The following is an 18400-nucleotide window of genomic DNA, read 5'->3' as shown; positions in this document are numbered from 1 at the left end:
CTCAAAATCAGCATAACGAAGACAAGGCAAGTAACCCAAATGAGAGAGCACTTTCATTCCTGTTTGACTCATGTGTCCCAACCGGCCATGCCACAAAGAAACACTTGGCTGCTCTTTCACGGCAACAACATGGTCACACACACTAGATATATGAAGTGGATACAAAGTATCACTCTTGCAACCTCTAGCAATAACCCTAGATCCCTTACAGATCTTCCATTTTCCATCACCAAAGGTGGTATGAAAACCATCATCATCTAGTTGCCCTATGCTAATCAAGCTCTTCTTGAGTTGAGGTACATGTCGTACATGTTGAAGTGTAAAGATAGAGCCATGCTGAAACTGTAATTGCACACTGCCAATACTTGCAATCTCACATGCATAGTTGTCCCCAAGATGGACAACACCATATCGACCCCCTATATAGGTGGAGAACCACTCACGATGAGGGGTGATAGGAAAGGAAGCACTTGAATTGAGAATCCATGTATGCATGTCATCATCTGTATCTACAAGTAAAGCATGTGCACCAAAGTGTGAAGAGACAAAGAGTACGTCACTCCCACTGTCACTGTCATGAATGACTACATTCACCTCTTCAATTTTTACACTGCTCTTCTTAGGTTGACTGTCCTTCTTCTCTTCCTTGCTATCATCTGTCTTCTTGCCTTTTTCTTTCTCTTTCTTCCATTTGTAGCAGTCACGTTTAAAGTGACCCTTCTTGCCATGATGATGGCATTCAACATCTTTGCCACGTGATTTATTGCATCCCTTTCCATCATATTTCCCCTTTTGCTATGATCTACCCCTAGTATGCAAAGCATTGGAAGACTTACTTGATGCATTGTTCTACCGTATCATCTCTTCCATAAGTAGAGCACTCTCTACATCAGCATACGAAAGGATCACATTAAAATTGCTCATAGTAGTCCTGAATGTATCCCAACTCTCTGGTAGAGTGCAAAGCAAGAAAGTAGCCTTAAATTCCTTGTCAATCATGAACTTCAAGGCAACTAGTTGGCTGAAAATTGAGTTAAACTCACTCAAGTGAGTAGACATTGTTGTACCCTCTTTCATACGCAAATCCATAAGATTTTTAAGCCAATACACTTTACTTGCATCACTCTTTTGTGCATGCAATTCTTCCAGTCTAGTCCATATAGCATATGCAAAATCCAAACCTTCAATGTTGAAGAGCAAGGCATTAGAAATTGATAGCTCTATGGTTGAGCGTGCAAGCTCATTTAACTCATCCCAATCCTCATGTTCCATGTCCGCGAGCTTTTCCCCTTTGGTTTTGATCGGCTTTGTCTGCTTCTTTTGTAATAGGATATTGTAGCACTACTTTTGCCAAACTACAAAGTTATGTGCACCTTCAAGCTTATTTATGTGCATCAGATTACTGTTGTCATTGTTGCCAGCCATGATTTTCAACCCAAATGTGACAAAAAAACCAGCAAATGTAGGCCCAAACTATCACCCAAGTGACAAAGGTACAAAAAGTACCAATCAGCAATAAATCACCACGTAGAGGCACAGATTTTAGATTTGTAATTAAATTTTTAGATGCACCAAACCATGTGCTACAGCATTATCCAACTGATTACAGTTGTTCCAAGGGCATATGCATCACATTACATGAGGAATCCCAAAATTTCAGTTGCAATTTTTGTTGTACATGTACCCATGGGCATAAAATTTGACACGAACGGTCAAAAGCCCCAAAAATTTTGTGCTCAAAGCATCAAACACACATCTGCATTTTCTCTGTCATACATAGAATATGCTAATTTTGCCAAAACAGGGAAATTTCAACAAAACCCCCAAATTTGACCAAGTGTTGATGTCCAAATTGCGTGGAATTCAACCTGCATGTATATAAAATGACCAAATGCTGCAGATATTTTGCCCAAACTGCAAAAGCCCCAAATTGCACGAGGTCTAATGTGCATCAATGTCAAGAAATTGGGTAAATTTCAGCCCAATTTGTGCATGTTCATTAAAAGCCCCAAATCTCGGGGACAAAATGTCACAAATTCTTGCAATTTCTGAGATAGATGTGCTTGTCATGCATCAAATTTCCAAAATTTGGGAAAAGTTGAAAGGTGAGAAGGATCAAAGCTTGCACTCGAGAGCTATGGCGGGAGAGCAAGAGCAAGAAAGAGAGAGACAAGAAATGGGAACTCCAACAGTCACAATGTGTGACCGGGCCTTCCTATATTCAAACTGTCACTAAAAAAATAAGGAATAAAGTGACAGTGACGGGTGCCCACCACCTGCAGTGTGCAGTGGTGGTGACTGTCAGTGTAGTAATACATGGGTGACTAGGTGGAGGCACCTTTACCCCCAACAAACTCCCACTTAAAGGCGAATCTACCCTAGTGAGGAGTGAAAAGAAAAAGAAAAAAGACAATACAACGTGTACACATGTACAATAGGATGAGGAAAGACGTCATCTCATCCCACGCCCATCAACCTCTTGAGGAAGGCAAAGCACTCTGTAGAGAGGCTTTTCGTGAGCAGATCTGCAGGATTTTGGTCAATCAAGATCTTGACAAGTTCAATAGACTTGTCCTCAACGACCCCACGTATGAAGTGATACCTCACCTCAATGTGTTTCGTCTTTGCATGGAACATCGGATTTTTGGCTAACTGAATAGCACTCATAGAATCCGAATGCAGTGTAGGGATAGCATCAATACCAAGGTCAACAATCAAACGACCCAAGCAAATGGCCTCCTTGCAAGCCTCAGTGGTTGCAACATACTCGGCCTCTGTAGTAGAAAGGGCCATGCATTTCTGTACCCTGGACATCCAAGAAACATGACCTCCAGCATAGGTGAATACATAGCCAGAAGTGGACTTCCTACTATCTGCATGTCCTGCATAATCAGATTCAGTGTACCCCACGACTCCTGTATCCTGGCTACCATAGCATATGCACATATCTGCAGTGCCCTTTAGGTACCTCATGATACCCTTCACGGCATCCCAATGCTTCTTGCCAGGTTTAGCCATATAGCGTGCCACAACACCAACTGCAAAGGCAATATCTGGACGAGTGGCTATCATGGCATACATAAGACTGCCCACTACGGATGCGTAGGGAATCTTGGCCATCTCAGCCCTCTGCTCATCTGTTTGTGGACAATCAGCATGTGATACCTTCACATAAGAAGGCAATGGACAACCAATAGGCTTTACGTCCTCCATGCGGAAGTGCTCAAGGACTTTATGAATGTACTCCCTCTATGACAAGTAGAGGAGTCCATGATGCCTGTCACGTCTAATGCGCATACCAAGTATGTGAGGGGCGTGTCCCAGATCTTTCATCTCAAAGCTCTTCTTGAGATGAGCCTTAAGAGCATCTAGCTCATCATGAGCTTTCCCTACTATCAGCATATCATCCACATAGAGTACCAAAATCAATAAAGAACCATCACGGGCTTTCTTTGTGTAAAGACACGGATCCATAGCACTCTTGCTGTAGCCCTGTGACTGCATAAAGGCATCAAACTTATGATACCACTCCCTAGGTGCCTGCTTCAAGCCATAAAGTCTTTTCTTCAATTTGCACACTAGGTGCTCCCTGCCAGGTTCTTCAAAGCCCTTAGGCTACTGCATATAAATCTCATCATGCAAGTCCCCATGTAAGAAAGCCATCTTGACATCCATCTGGTATAAATCCAAGCCAAGCTAAGCAATCAAAGCCAATACTAACTGCAGGGGTGGTCATCTTAACCACAAGAGAAAAGACCTCATCAAAGTCCACACCATGCTCCAGCTTAAAAGCCTTTGCTACCAGTCTAGCCTTGTATGCTGGCTTGGGGTGTCTAGGGGTACTTTTCAGCTTGTACATCCACTTGCATGGCAAAGCCTTCTTGCCCTTAGGCAAGGAAACCAAATCCCAAGTCTCATTCTTATGCAAGGAGTCTATCTCAGACTTCATAGCCCTCTCCCAGGAGTGACTGCTACCCTTGCGCATAGCCTCATCATAAGTGAAAGGCTCTCCTACATCTGTAACCAAGACATAATACATCGAGGGTTGAAATCTATCAGGTGGATGTTTGTCTCTAGTAGACCGTCTCACGGTAGGCTCTGCTACCTGCCCAGCTACCTGTCCAACACCTTGACCATGAGCATCTGTTGTAGCTGTAGGTTGTCCAACTAGCTGTGTGGGAGCTCTCGGTTCCTCCTGAAATATGACCCTGCGGATCTCAACAACTCTCTCAGGCTTCCGATGCATCTTATCTTCATGGAAGATTACATCATGACTGCGGATGACTTTCCGCGCCTGCGGATCCCAAAGATGGTAACCCATCTCGCCTGCATCCCCATAACCAAGGAAAATGCCTTTGACACTCTTAGGATCCAGCTTACTTCTCTTGTCTTGGGCACATGGCAAAAGGCCTCACATCCAAAGACACAGAGATGCGCATAAGAGCGAGGTTTTCCAGTCCATACCTCCTCTACAACCTGGAAATCCAAACCACTAGAAGTTGATCTGTTGATATGCACAACTGTACTAATTGCCTCAGCCCAAAAGCTCTATGGTAGGCCTGCATGGCTATGTACATGCTCCTGGATAGTTCTTTTCATCCTCTCAGCCAAACCATTCTGGGGGGGGTGTAAGGGGCAGTCAACTGATGCTTAATACCCCTCTCATCACATAACTACTCAAAAGCACATGAGACATACTCACCCCCATTATCTGTCCTTAGGCATTTTAGCCTATACCTAGATTGGTTCTCAACCAATGCAAGCCATCTCTGAAACGTAGCCAATACATCGGATTTTAGCTTAATGGGATAAGCCCAAACTTTTCGTGAAAAATCATCTATGAAAGTAACAAAATACTTTGCACCACCCATAGACTGACAAGGCATGGGCCCACAGACATCCGAATGTACCAATGCCAAGGGCTCACTCATGCATGGCCTATCAGACTTCTTATGCGTAGATCTAGTCTGCCTACCATAAAGACAATGCTCACATGAATCAAAACATGCATAATCAAAGGGCAGTAAGTACTGCAAACTAGAAAGCAATTTCATTCCCTTCAAAGACATATGGCCCAAACGGGCATGCCAAAGAGATACATGTGGGATAGAACTAGGGAAGAAGTGGATACAATCAAGGGATAGAGGCTACCAGCCTTGGCACCTCTCGCAATCACAAGTCTGCCATGAGTGACCTTCCATGCAGAGTCTCCAAAAGATACATGATAACCTGCGTCATCAAGCTGTCCAACTAACATGAGACTGGTGTCAGAGCAGGTACATGACATACATCCTGCATAACAAAACTGCTGCTAGAAGAAAATTGCAGCCTAACATCACCAATGCCCACAATATCAAGAGAGTTGTCATCACCCAAGCGCACAGAACCCGAAACAGTACGGTATGAATGAAACTGCTCTCGGCAAGGTGTCACACGAAAGGACGCACCTGAGTCCAAGAGCCAACACTGTGCATACATAAAGTGTATCTCTGTCATCTGCGAAGAACTAGAAGAAGCTGCAAGGATATAATCATCATCAACATCCTCAGGCTACATAACATTGATCTCTTCAATTTTAACACTGGACTTTGCATGCACTATGCTACGATCAGAAGACTTATCCTGCACTTTGTCTTTCCCCTTCTCTTTGCACCTTTCATTGCGCAGTTCATGGCATTATGGCCTAATATGGCCCTTTTTCCCACAATGGTGACAAGTAACATCTGCATTCCTGCCACGGGATTTGCTACGTGACTTCCCACGAGACTTGGATCGAGATTTCTGAGAATCCCATCCACGGCCATTGCCACTGCCATGCTTTCCATATCCATCGTTCCTGCCTCTAACTGTCATAGCATACGACACATGAGAGGCATCTGAATTCTTACGGTTAAGCTCTTCCTGCAGAAGAGCACTCTCAACATCAGATAATTTCAAGGTAGTAGTAGAGGCACATAATGCAGTGCGAAATACATCCCATGACTCATTAAGAGTACCAAGCAAGAAAAGAGGAGTGCCATCCTCTGCAAAAGTGATGTTCTGCAAAGTCAAGTTCTTGAGTATAGCATGGAACTGGCTCAAGTGAGGAGACATAGTCACATTCTCCTTCATGCGGTGCAGATCCATAAGTTGCTTCAGCCAATACATCAGACTCGCTGGACTTTTCTTATCATAGAGATTCTTGATTTTATCCCACAACTGCCCTGCACTCTGTTCTTCCTCAAATACATTGTAATGAATGTGTTCTGTGAGAGATAATACAATAGTGGACTTGCATAACTCATCAAGCTCAAGCCATTCCTCATCTGGCATAGTTGCAGATGAATGCCCGCTCAACCTCAAAGGTTTGATTTGTGATTTTTGCAACAACACCTGCCAAATCTAGCTCTTCCAATAAGAGTAATTTGTACCATCAAGCTTAGTGATGTTGAAAATAGCATGATCAGTGGACAAACTCGCCATAATGCAGGCTGGAAGACTGCAGATAGTTTAAAACTGCCTGCTATTTACTATAGAAAATGATCGAAAAATCACCAAAATCGAGAGAAAATGGCAAGAAAAGTGTAACCAAAGCTGCTGCCCACCAAGTACTAGTGAAAGTACAGCATTTCAGAATATTTCAGCATGAAAAATCCATGTCAGTCTGGAGTTATATGCTTGCTATAATAAATGACAGTAGGATACTGTGAGAGTCAATTGCTGACCAAATCACTGCACCAAGTCAATAAATGACAGCCAAGACATGACCAACCATAAACGGGTATAAATCAGTACCAAACAATCATCAAGACCCTGAGCAAACACCCAAACATGTCACCAAAGCATCCGTCAGTGTGAGTAGGCATACCCCCTGGACAATAGGGCAAAGTATACATAACACTGGCAAAACTTGACACCAATAGGTGTATGTTTACAAGAGTGCAAAGCCCAAGCTCAGGTCAAAAGCAACTCCAAGATATCAGTGCATGAACCATGCAACATTTAAGTGTAAGAGATCCCAAAGTCTCAAGTATCTGCAAAATGCTCAAATAGCATAAACCTCTTTGCGCATACAAGATGCTCCCACTGGCTCAAAAGGCAGATAAACGAGCTCAACAGCTCAAGCAAACCAAGTCAAAGTACCAAAAATAGGTAACCAAGACAATGCCTCAATAGCATCCAAGGTCGTAATGGAAAAAGCCAAGTCGTAATGGAAAAATCCAAGTCAATGTCCAACTGCTCAAGGGAATACTCGAATGAATGTCGAGACGAGCTCAAACAAGTGCCATCCACAGCCAAAGCATAAAGCATTCACCAAGACATCATAACCTGTACTGGGTAGCCTAGGCATAAACCATGTCATAGATGAAATGCCAGCTGCAAAGAAGTGACAGTGAAACCCAAATCGAGCTCTAATCTCAGCTCAAAAGCATTCCAGAGCATAAACAAGACATGTGGCATAGTCCAAATACATCATGATATCATACCGAGTAGCCGGGAGCACCCCGTGACCAATAGGCATAACCCAACTGTAGCATAAATAGCTTCAGCCCTAAAGTTTCCAGGAGCATATAATCTCTATAAACTGAGCAAATCAGTGCTCAATCCAAGCTCAAATCCATAGGTAAACCATAAGCATACATTCTCGTATGCATAGGCACTAACCAGGCATAATCTGGCATCGAATGCCATGACCTGTAAGCATAAAATTGAAGTAACAGGTGGATGCCCTATTTTGGACAAATCTGATATTGTTTAAAACAATCAATGGCTGAGCTAAATCATCTCCAAATGCATCTCACATAAGAGGCATAACATCCACAAGTGATCCGGTATCAATAGACATTAGTAGAAGCATCACATAAGCCATAGGCATACAAATACATGCTGTCTCAGACCTGAAATCTATTGTAGAATATTCTATCATTAGAATTTGGAAAATTTGACATCACCATCGTGTTTGGAGCGTGCCAAAACCCCAATTTAGACTCTTACCTTGCCTGAATCGGGTTCCGAATGCCCAAGATATGACAAAAAGAGTGATTTTTGGGCCAGATTTTGAAACAAGCGCAAAAAAAACGTGAGCTGGCTAGGGGGTCTACTGTCCCACGTGTCAACAATGGGGCCCAAAGGGGACACAAATGGGGGCCAAAGAAGGCCTACACCAAGCCTCAGCAAGCCTTGATAGGCTAGAAGCAAGATCTAGGTGAAGGAAGCTCCAAGAGGTGTGAGATATGGCTGCCCACAACCTGTGAAAACCCTGTTTATCTAGACCTGTGGATTGAGATAAATCTCTGAAATAATGAAGCAATACCTCAATGTCAATGCCTTGATGGTGCCTCAATATGCCAGGAAGAAGCTCGGGAAGCCGAGGAGTGACGGGAGCTCAAGAGAATGAGCTATGTCTGCCGGGAAGAAGACCCAATGCGAGTGGGGAGTCAATGGGAAGTTGAGAATGCCACGAGCCAAGCTCAAGAGTCGGAAGCCGTGCTCTGATACCAGTTGAAAGGTGAGAAGGATAGAAGCTTGCACTTGAGAGCTATGGCGGGAGAGCAAGAGCAAAAAAGAGAGAGACAAGAAATGGGAACTCCAACAGTCAAAATATGTGACTGAGCCTTCCTTTATTCAAACTGTCACTAAAAGAATAAATAATAAAGTGACGGTGACGGGTGCGCGCCACCTACAGTGTGCAGTGGCGGTGACTGTCAGTGTAGTAATATATAGGTGGCTAGACGGAGGTGCCTTTACCCCCAACAAAAGCCCCAAATTTTAGGCCAAGATTGCATGAAAATTGGAAGCTATGCCTTCATGTGTGAACGCCCGTCAATGGGTAAAAGGAATTTTGAAAAAAGATTGATTTTGACAGAAAATTCTGATGAGTCCGTTGACTCACTAGGAATCGCGTGACTGATGGCCTGGTTGGTGGCCTCCCCCGTCATGCATTGCGTCATCAATGCCCGTTGCAGTTGCCGTCAGCTAAAGTTGTTCCATCTACTGCTAGTCCTTGTTTGCAGGCTGCACGCTACCCGCTGCCCATTGCACGCTCGGTGCCCTGGTGGTCCTGTTGCACACTCTCCTTGTTGGAGCCTGGCCCTTTCACTTGTGACTGGCAACACGATGCCTGCAGCTCATGACTTGCTCATTTGTCTTACTCGAACTCTGAGAGGTACGAACACCTCAACCGCAGCTCTAATACCAGTTTGTAGGGACCAGTTAGGCACGAAGATCGAGATAGACCATCGTTAGGCACAATGAGAGAGTGAGATAGAGCAGAGTAGAGAGTGAGCACATTTGTAGGTACAATGACGAGTGTGTACCTTTAGGTTTTTAGATAGATATATATGTGTAAGTACAAGTGCTAAGGGTGTGTTCACACCCAAGCACATTTAAAAGACACGAGGCCTTTATTCCCAACACACTCAGGCCATTATATCTTTGAGAGGATAGTAATTATATGTTTAGCTTTACGCTCTTGACATTTGGGTGCTCTCTAATATTAATGAAGAGGCATTGATCGACTCCATTATGGTTTCCCTACAATAGTAAGTTCTTATTCTTTATTGTTTGGGCATCTTTATTCTTGATCCCATTAGGTATATTGCTTTATTCATCTTTTTAGTCCCCCTTGTTTTTGATAGCCATATTGTAATATTGCTGCCATCACCCCTACATAAATTTGTATATCGTCTTGATTCACTAATATCGATGACTCCAGAAGGTGATGGAAAATCATACCCCATACTTTTGAGGGTGTTTTCTTACATGAGGACAAATTATGTGCAAGTCATTTTCATTTCTTATCATGAGCAGTAAGTTCTTGATGAACAACATTTTTTGTTTCTATTCACTGGCTTCATCTACCTAGATTTGGTGCTAATGCTTTGGAATTCTTATCTTGTTCAATGAATGAATAGGAGTCACTGGAGTCGTATATTGTATGATATACAAACAAATATATATTACTTTATGAATACTATTGGTAGAGGCTATCATGGAAGAGCTTGACAATAAGTATCTACATCCCTCCTTTGAGGTTAGTTTGTGGTTTTTCAAGAATAAACTTGGGGTTAGTGTCTCTAATGATACATGCAAGCTTGTGAGCTACGTAGAGAGCCTTCTATAAAATCAGGATAACCTTGTAGATACCATGACCACACAAATTGTGTGAGTTCCACAACAACCTCAAAGAGACCTTAGTTGTATGTCTTGGTCTAGTGGCATCAACTTCCTGCAAACATGGTGCCATCTTCTGTATGAGAATGTCATGATGAAGTTTTGAGTGGCAATCACATAGTTGTAGATAGCAAAATCTAGTTGCACCTTGCAAGAGATTCCATCTTGTATGTTTGTATCCTAGCTTGCATTGACAAACTCTAGGATGTTATTTGTATCTAAGCACTTCACTAAGAATATGGTACTTGAGGTTCAAACTTCAATACTAGAGAAGAAGTCCACAAAGATGGCTATAGACATAAAAGTAGATATTTTGCTCTGCCTACTTGAAATGTTGGGCTTTAAGCATTTCTGCACCTCATGAAAAATTTTCTACTTATAACTCTTGCTTATCCTTGAAGCTGCCTAGCAATTACTCTCTACTCTTAAAATCTAGAAGAGGAAGGCTAGATAAGGTGTCCCATTGCTCATTGGAGGGAGGTGGTATGTAAAAATGATGGTAAAAGAATTTGCCTCTCCTAGCCAATGCCACTTTGATTCTCCCCTCGTCAAGCTCTTCGCCAAACATTAGAGGCATGGATGACATCTAGAACATCTACCACACATTCCACTAGCAGCCACTCCTTGAGGCTTGATGGATACAAGTCTATTAACATCAAATGGCCTTATTAGAATAAGAAGCAAAAACCTTCATACATACCAAAAAGTAAATGCAACTAGATTGCACTGACATTTGGGTCTATACACAAAGGGAGATTGGAGAAATTGGGCTCAAGATGAAGCTCCTTATGCATGAAAACATGCTACATATGCACTTCTTTGATTGTTCTCTTAGAACCATCAAGCCTAAAATCTGTTACCCTACCCTTCCAACATGATAAGAAAGGTTTGGCTAACACAGATCTCTTTTACTTTTTTTTGCTACATGATTCTCTAACTTCCCTTTGTTATTGTTAAGGGAATCCACTTGTCTTGCTCATCAAGTATATTATAAGTGACTATGGACTTAATGGAAGCACTAGTCAAATGCCTCCATGGAGTAGGACAATGGAGAGAAAAAATGTGCAACAGAGTGGAGAGAAAACAAAGAGGAACTCCAAGGATTGTTGATGGAGAGAGAAGAGGAAGAAATGAACACTAAAAGAAATAAATATAAGGATTCCATCGCCTTTTTTTCCTTGATAATAGAAATGATTGAAATGTGATAGCAAAACATTACTATTGCAAATGACAATCAATACAACCCATCTCAATGAAACTCACAGTTAATCCACTTTAGTGCAACAAAGTGACAATTACTTAGATCATTTTAATAAAATTAATAATCTAAAAAAATGAAAAAAAAAGGTTACGTAATGGAAGCCTTCTCATTGTTGGAGTGCACTCTCTCTCCTCTTACTAACAAGCTAAAAAGTGACCTCAAACTCTTACTAAGGTTGAGAAGTCACATAGAAAAAAGAAATTGGAATGATGTTTTTGTAATAAGAAAGAACACATTTAAAAATCTGCTTCAAATGGAAAAATAAGCAAAAACATAAGAATGAGGATGAGGATGATGTCAAAGAGAAAACTTCAAGGTAAAGATTGAGTAAATTAATACATGCAGTAGCAATGATGTTGATATTTTATTTGTATTATCTTTTGATGGTGCATTCTTGGTTGCCATGGATAATGGTATATCTTAGAACCAGCTTATGGATTTTGGAGCATCATTTCATATTACTCCACATAGAAAGTGGTTCTTCACTTATGATGTTGGAAAGAAGGATGCATCTGTCTTGGAAACAACTATAAATACAATATTATTGGTATTGAGGATATACATTTTTCATTGCTAAATGGTTCTTCTTTTGTCTTGCAAAATGTACAGCATGTTTTAGACTTGACAAAGAGTTTGATTAGTATAGGACGAATTTATGATTGTGGTTATAGAGTGATCTTTAGTGATCATGTATGGAAGATTTTCAAAGGGATCTCTTGTTATGGCCAAAGGGCCAAAATCTGGTACTTTGTATCCTTTGCATATTTTTGGTGTTAAAGACCATGTTGTAGCTATCACTTAATAACCATGTGTTTCTTTATAGTATCATTGTTTAGGGCATATGTTAGTCATTGGAATGAAATCTTTATGCCATTTGAACTTTCTTCATTGCCTAAATTTTCTTAATCTTGGTTTTTGTGAGCATTATCTACTTGGAAAGCAAATAAAAATGTCATACAAGGGAGGTAGCAGGAGTAGAAGGTTATAAAGTATTGATTTGGTTCATAGAGATTTGTGTGGGCCAATGCCCACTATTTCATTGGGTGGAGCTTTATTGTTGAGAGTGGAAAAAGACTGAATTTTTGACTGATTTTTGTTGTTTTTGAGGTCTGAATGATTGATTTTTGAGGGATTTAGAGTGGTATATGGTTGATAATGGAAGTGTTTGAGAGTGTTTTGGATGATATTAATTATTTTTTAGAAGTTCATGATGATTTTTAGTGGAAATATGAAGCTCTGTGATGTTCTGATAGGTTCTGTTGAGGTTCTGATTGGTTCTGTATACCTTCTGTATAGCTTCTGTTTTGTTTTGATTTTCTTCTGTATGAAGCATAGATTGATGATTGATGAAGATTGAGGTCTTTTGGAAGCTTATTGAATAGTTTTTGATAGTTTGGAATGGTTTGAGTATGAGTTATGAGGTTCTGATGACCTTCTGTAGCCCTCTGATGACCTTCTATAGAGCCTCTGTCTCTGCTCTATAACTGTATTGTAGCTGCTCTGGTATTGTACTATACTATTCTGTAGATCTTCTGTAAGTGTTCTGTAAAATGTATATGTGACTTTAGGAAAGTTTTCTAACTTTTGGAAAGGATGAATCTAAGTTTAAAAGAGCTAAAACAAATGGAAGAAGCAGCTACTGAAGATTGAAGAGAAGACTGAAGTGAGAGTGACAGTAGTGAGCTGTGAAGGGACACTGTAGTGGCTCTGGTACCTCTTCACATCAGACATATCTCTTGGGAGGTGCATCCACGACATGAAAATGCAAGATTCAACTTGCTGGAATCCAAAATGACAACACAGGATATTGGACCAAAGCCTAGAAAATTTGGTCCAAGGAGGTTTCCCTCCCAAAGTTACGGAGGACGACAGTCTGGCGGTGGTCAGAGATCAGAGATGGAATGTTATAGGTGTGGAGAAAAGGGACATATCTCCCCAAATTGTCCAAACCCTAGACGATCTGTGGGTTACAAGCCCTTATGCAGCCGATGCAAAGGAGAAGGCCAAACTGCAAAGGATTGTCCGAGTCCAGCCCCTGTAAAGGCCAATGGCACTAATAGCCAACAGAAGGTACAAGAGCCTGCCTCTAATTTGGTAGAGTTGGAAGTTGCCGCTGTCATGCGCACAAAGAAGAAGAAACCAGTTGTTTAGAACGAAAATAACTCTCTTGCCAAGACTGTGAAGTTTAACTTGCCAGTAGAGGGACAGAGCAGTACAGGACAGAACAGTGTAGTACAGAACACTGTAGTACCACAGAGAGTTACAGAGATAGTCCCACAGACAGGACCAGAGGCCCAGGAGATAGATGATATAGAAGCACCTCCAACAATAGAAGAAGTGCCGATGCTGTAATTATTAAAAGAAAAAGGAAAGATGAAAATGGGTGTAGCCCCATTCTCCAGTAGGTTGGAAAAGCCTGTGGATTCTATCAAAGATTATAACTTGGTTAAAGACCTAGACACTTTTAAACCTAACTTAACATTCCGACAGTTATTGATGCTGACTCCCACCTGCCAAAAGAAATTCAAAAGCATCTTGACAAGAAGATGTGGACTAAGGATCGCTCCTTCAACAGCGACCAAGACCATTAAGGCCCCGGAGCTTGTAAAGGAAGTAGATGTGGCTAACGCCTTCCTAGATCTTGGAACCCCAGAGATTAGTGTGTGGATAGAAGGATGCTTTATTTCAGATGCATTGATTGATGGAGGCTCATTAGTAAATATAATGACGGACGTGATGATGAAAAAATTAGGGTTGCAAGGAATTCAACCTACATAGTGGCTTATCAGATTGGCAGACCAAAGCAGAATTAAACCGTTGGGCATTCTCCCATACGTAAAAACAACCCTTGTAGGAAGAGACTATTGACTGACATATCTTGTGGGTAAACCAAATTCTTATGGGACCTCATGCCCTCTGCTGTTGGGAAGACCTTGGCTTTTTGAAGTAAGAGCTAGGACGGACTGGTTCAAAGGAACCCTAACCCTAGGCAAAGGACCCAACAAAGCAGTGTTAAAGCTGTATGGATCGCAAAAGGGCAATGGATCCACATCCATAAAAGTCATAACTGACTCCTCCAACGAGGTAACAGATGGTACATCAGGAGATGAAGAGGCTGTTAAGCAGATCTTTCCTACGAAAACAGAGGCACAGTCCCTAAGAGTGGGCACTGTAAGCCAACTACCAAGGGAAGCAAAATCCTTATCCATGGGAGAATACCTCCTGCCTCAACTAGAATTAACTTCTGAAATTACCTTTAACAGTGAAATAGAAGCATGGATATACTGTTCTCCCTGTTACATGACAGCCGCAGAGACAGAACAGAGGCAGAGCAGATACAGTATAGAGACAGAGCAGATACAGAGACAGTCATAAAGATAGTGATAGACACAAAGCTAGAGCCAGAACCAGAGGCAGAAGCAGAGTCAGAAGCTGTGACAGAAGCAGAAGCAGAAGATCTGTTCTTCTCCTATAGAGCAGATACAGAAGCAGAGATAGAGCCTCTAGAGAAAGAGGATGAAAATGATGAGGAAGAAAATGAAGCAGGTTATGAGAGTGCAGATGAAGAATTTCCTCTGATAGCGAATGATCTTGTTGATGTCCCTACAGAGATCTCAGAGGCCGAAGATCTCAGGGTGCTATATGGAATGACCATGGTTCCATTTGGGTTGATCAATGGACCACAAAGTGTGTAGAATCTGTATAAGCAATGGATTAAAAGCATAAAAATTAAGTTCACCAATGGCTCCTGTCGCCCTGACTGTTCAATCCTGAGAAAAGATGATGATGATGCCCCCTGTCAACAAAAGCCAAAGCCCTCAGAGCCACGGCCCCTAGAAGGTCCGTGCTATGTGACATTCCTAAACACATCCTCTGAAGATGAATCCCTAAGTCCAGAAGAAATTACCACTCACACAGAAGCAAACAAAGCTCTGATACCCTTCCAGCAACCTCAATAGAAAAATGAGTCATATGTTCAGAAGGAGGACATTGGTTTTAGCGGAACATTAGACGAGGTTACTACTCTCTTGAAAGAGTTAGACCTCTATCCAGAAGCAATCTGTGGGACATTTATCCGCGAAGTGGAAGGTGAAAGGCAAGTAACATTCATGGATATTGATGGTACTGAACGTCACTTGAAAGTGGGTCTCAATCTTCCAGAAGACGAACTAGTAGTCCTGTGAGACCTACTCAAAGAGAACTTAGATGTGTTTGTTTGGTCATATAAAGACCTAAAGGGGATTGATCCCACAGTATGCCAACATCATATTGACTTAGACCCTAATGCCAAACCTGTAAGGCAAAGACGAAGGTGTATGAATCCTAATTATTCTGCTCTGGTGAAGGCTAAATTATTGAAACTTCTTGAAGCAAAGTTCATTTATCCCGCGGCTAACAGTGAATGGGTTTCGCCCATTGTGGTTGTACCCAATAAGAATGGGAAACTTCGAATATGTGTCGACTTTCGAAAGCTCAATTCAAAGACAAAGAAGGATCATTTCCCTATCCCTTTTATAGACCAACTGTTGGACACAGTGGCATGTCATGAGCTCTATTCCCTCTTGGATGGATTCAGCGGATATAACCAAGTCCAAATTGCAGAAGAGGACCAATAAAAAACAACCTTCACCACAGAATGGGGGACCTATGCCTATAGAGTGATGCCATTTGGGCTCTGTAATGCTCATGCCACCTTCCAATGACTAATGATGGCTGCCTTTCAGAATCATCTTCATGATTTTATTGAGGTGTATCTTGATGACTTTTGTGTCTATAGTTTGATCCGCGAGCACTAGGGACACCTGGAGCAATGTTTTGACAGATGCCGAGAGTATGGGATTTCTCTCAACCCCGATAAATGTGTCTTTGGTGTCTCCTTGGGAGTTCTTCTGGGTCATATTGTCTCGGCACAAGGGATTGCAACAGACCTGGCGAAGATTAAGAATATTGCCGCCTTAACAACACCAACAAACCTCAAGCAATTGAGAGGATTTCTTGGCCATGTGGGCTATTATAGAAGATTTATTGCACATTTTGCAACCAAGGCAGCCCCTTTGCACAAGCTCCTAAGGAAAGATGCGGATTTTCTTTGGACTGATGACTGTGAAGAAGCCTTTAATGCCCTCAAACAGTGCCTTATCCAAGCACCTATCTTACAGCCTCCTGACTGGACAAAGGAGTTCCATGTGCACACAAATGCATCAATTGAAGGGCTAGGTGTTGTCCTATGTCAAAAGGGCCCCTCTAAATTAGATCAACCAATATATTATGCAAGCCGAAAGGTCACTGATAGGGAACGGAACTATATAGTGACAGAGCTTGAATGCTTAGCAATGGTGTTTGCACTGGAGAAGTTTCGACACTATCTACTGTCAATGCATTTCAAGTTCTATGCGGATCATGAAGCCCTATCCTTCCTGACGAACAAAGCAGATGTTAAAGGACGAATGATGAGATGGTTACTCCTATTCCAGGAGTTTGATTTTGAAGTGGTCACTAAGCTTGGCCGTTTCCATGTCCTGGCCGATCATCTATCACGGATCCCTCAACCAGAAGAAGAGGAACATGATGACCCAGACCTTCCTAATGCTTCTTTGTTTCTAGTTGAAACAGTTACTCCCTAGTATGCAGACATAGCCAATCTCCTAGCAACTCAACAGTATCCTCTTGGCATCCCAAGCCATGAGAAGAAGAAGCTTCTATTAGAATCAGCCCCCTACACTTTGCTAGGTGGTGCACTGTACAAGCAAGGCAAAGATGAAGTGCTGTGAAGATGTGTTGCAGGGGATGAAATCGGTATAGTATTGAAAGCATGCCATGACGAATCATGTGGTGGACACTTCACAGAAGCGACAGCTAGGAAGGCTCTGTTGGTGGGATACTGGTGGCCGACCCTCCACAAGGATGCATATGATTACTGTAAGAGATGTGATGCTTGTCAGTGAATGGGAAAACCCACCAAAACAAGTGCCATGCCACTACAACCCATTCTTCCCCTAAAGCTATTCAAGAAGTGGGGGATTGATTTTGTGGGTAGGCTGCCTCCCTGGGTACGTCTCGTCTTCAGGATCCTGATGACAACAATAGCCGACATGATCTTCATCACCAACCCCTTGAGTGATGCGAGCTTTCATCCTAACAGGATGGGGACGTGAGTATGGGCTACCCTCTGTATTTATCAGAGAGTGAGACAGAGGATGGGGTGAGTGACCAGTCTTTCCCTTCAAATCAAATGAGAGGTGAGATGTGTGAACGGAGTGTTGCACGCACGGGATGGGCCTCTCAATGCACAATGCACGATCTGTTTCTGTGCACTGCACCATAAGGCTCCCTGGCCTTCCTTCTTGCACTCTATGTCGGCACAGGGCGGGATGCACAATTGCACCATCAATTGCGCACAAGGCATACAACCTCTGCACAAGTGACAGTGAGGATTACATCAATGGGTTTCAGGAATGTGTTGCCCTCCTGTATCTTTCAACAGAGTGCAAGACAGAGGGTGGGCTGAGTGCGACTGGTGTTTCTTCAATCAATTATCGAGAGGTGAGGATTAAGGGACGTTACGACCATTAGATTTCGGTATGTTCCCGTTTCCCTCTGTACCCACGAGCTGGGTCTTTGCCATCAGCACAGGACACGTCACTCTATTCTGTACACTGTACTGCAAGGCTCCCTGGCCTTCCTGCTTGCACTTATGCCAGACGGGGTTGGATGCACTAATGCACCATCAATTGTGCACCCTGGCATACTCTTTCTACACCATCCCCTTGTCGATTCCTCAACTGGGTGTGAGCTCTAGGGTTTATCATTATTTTCTTGAGTGGTGTTAGTAATGGGGTGAGTGACTGCTCTTTCAATCCATTTGAGTGATCGTGAGTTGAGTGCAATATCCCTTGTCATCGACGAATTTCCTATGATCCCTTCAACTAGCTACCTCCCTGGGTGCTGTCGCATGGTCCCTGCCACGAAGGACGAAGGACGTGCATT

This window comes from Lygodium microphyllum, chromosome 12 (assembly GCF_053477565.2).
Source record: "Lygodium microphyllum isolate KBCC chromosome 12, Lygodium_microphyllum_v1.1.10, whole genome shotgun sequence".
In the NCBI taxonomy this organism is placed as follows: domain Eukaryota; kingdom Viridiplantae; phylum Streptophyta; class Polypodiopsida; order Schizaeales; family Lygodiaceae; genus Lygodium; species Lygodium microphyllum.
Note: the sequence above shows the minus strand (reverse complement) of the source record.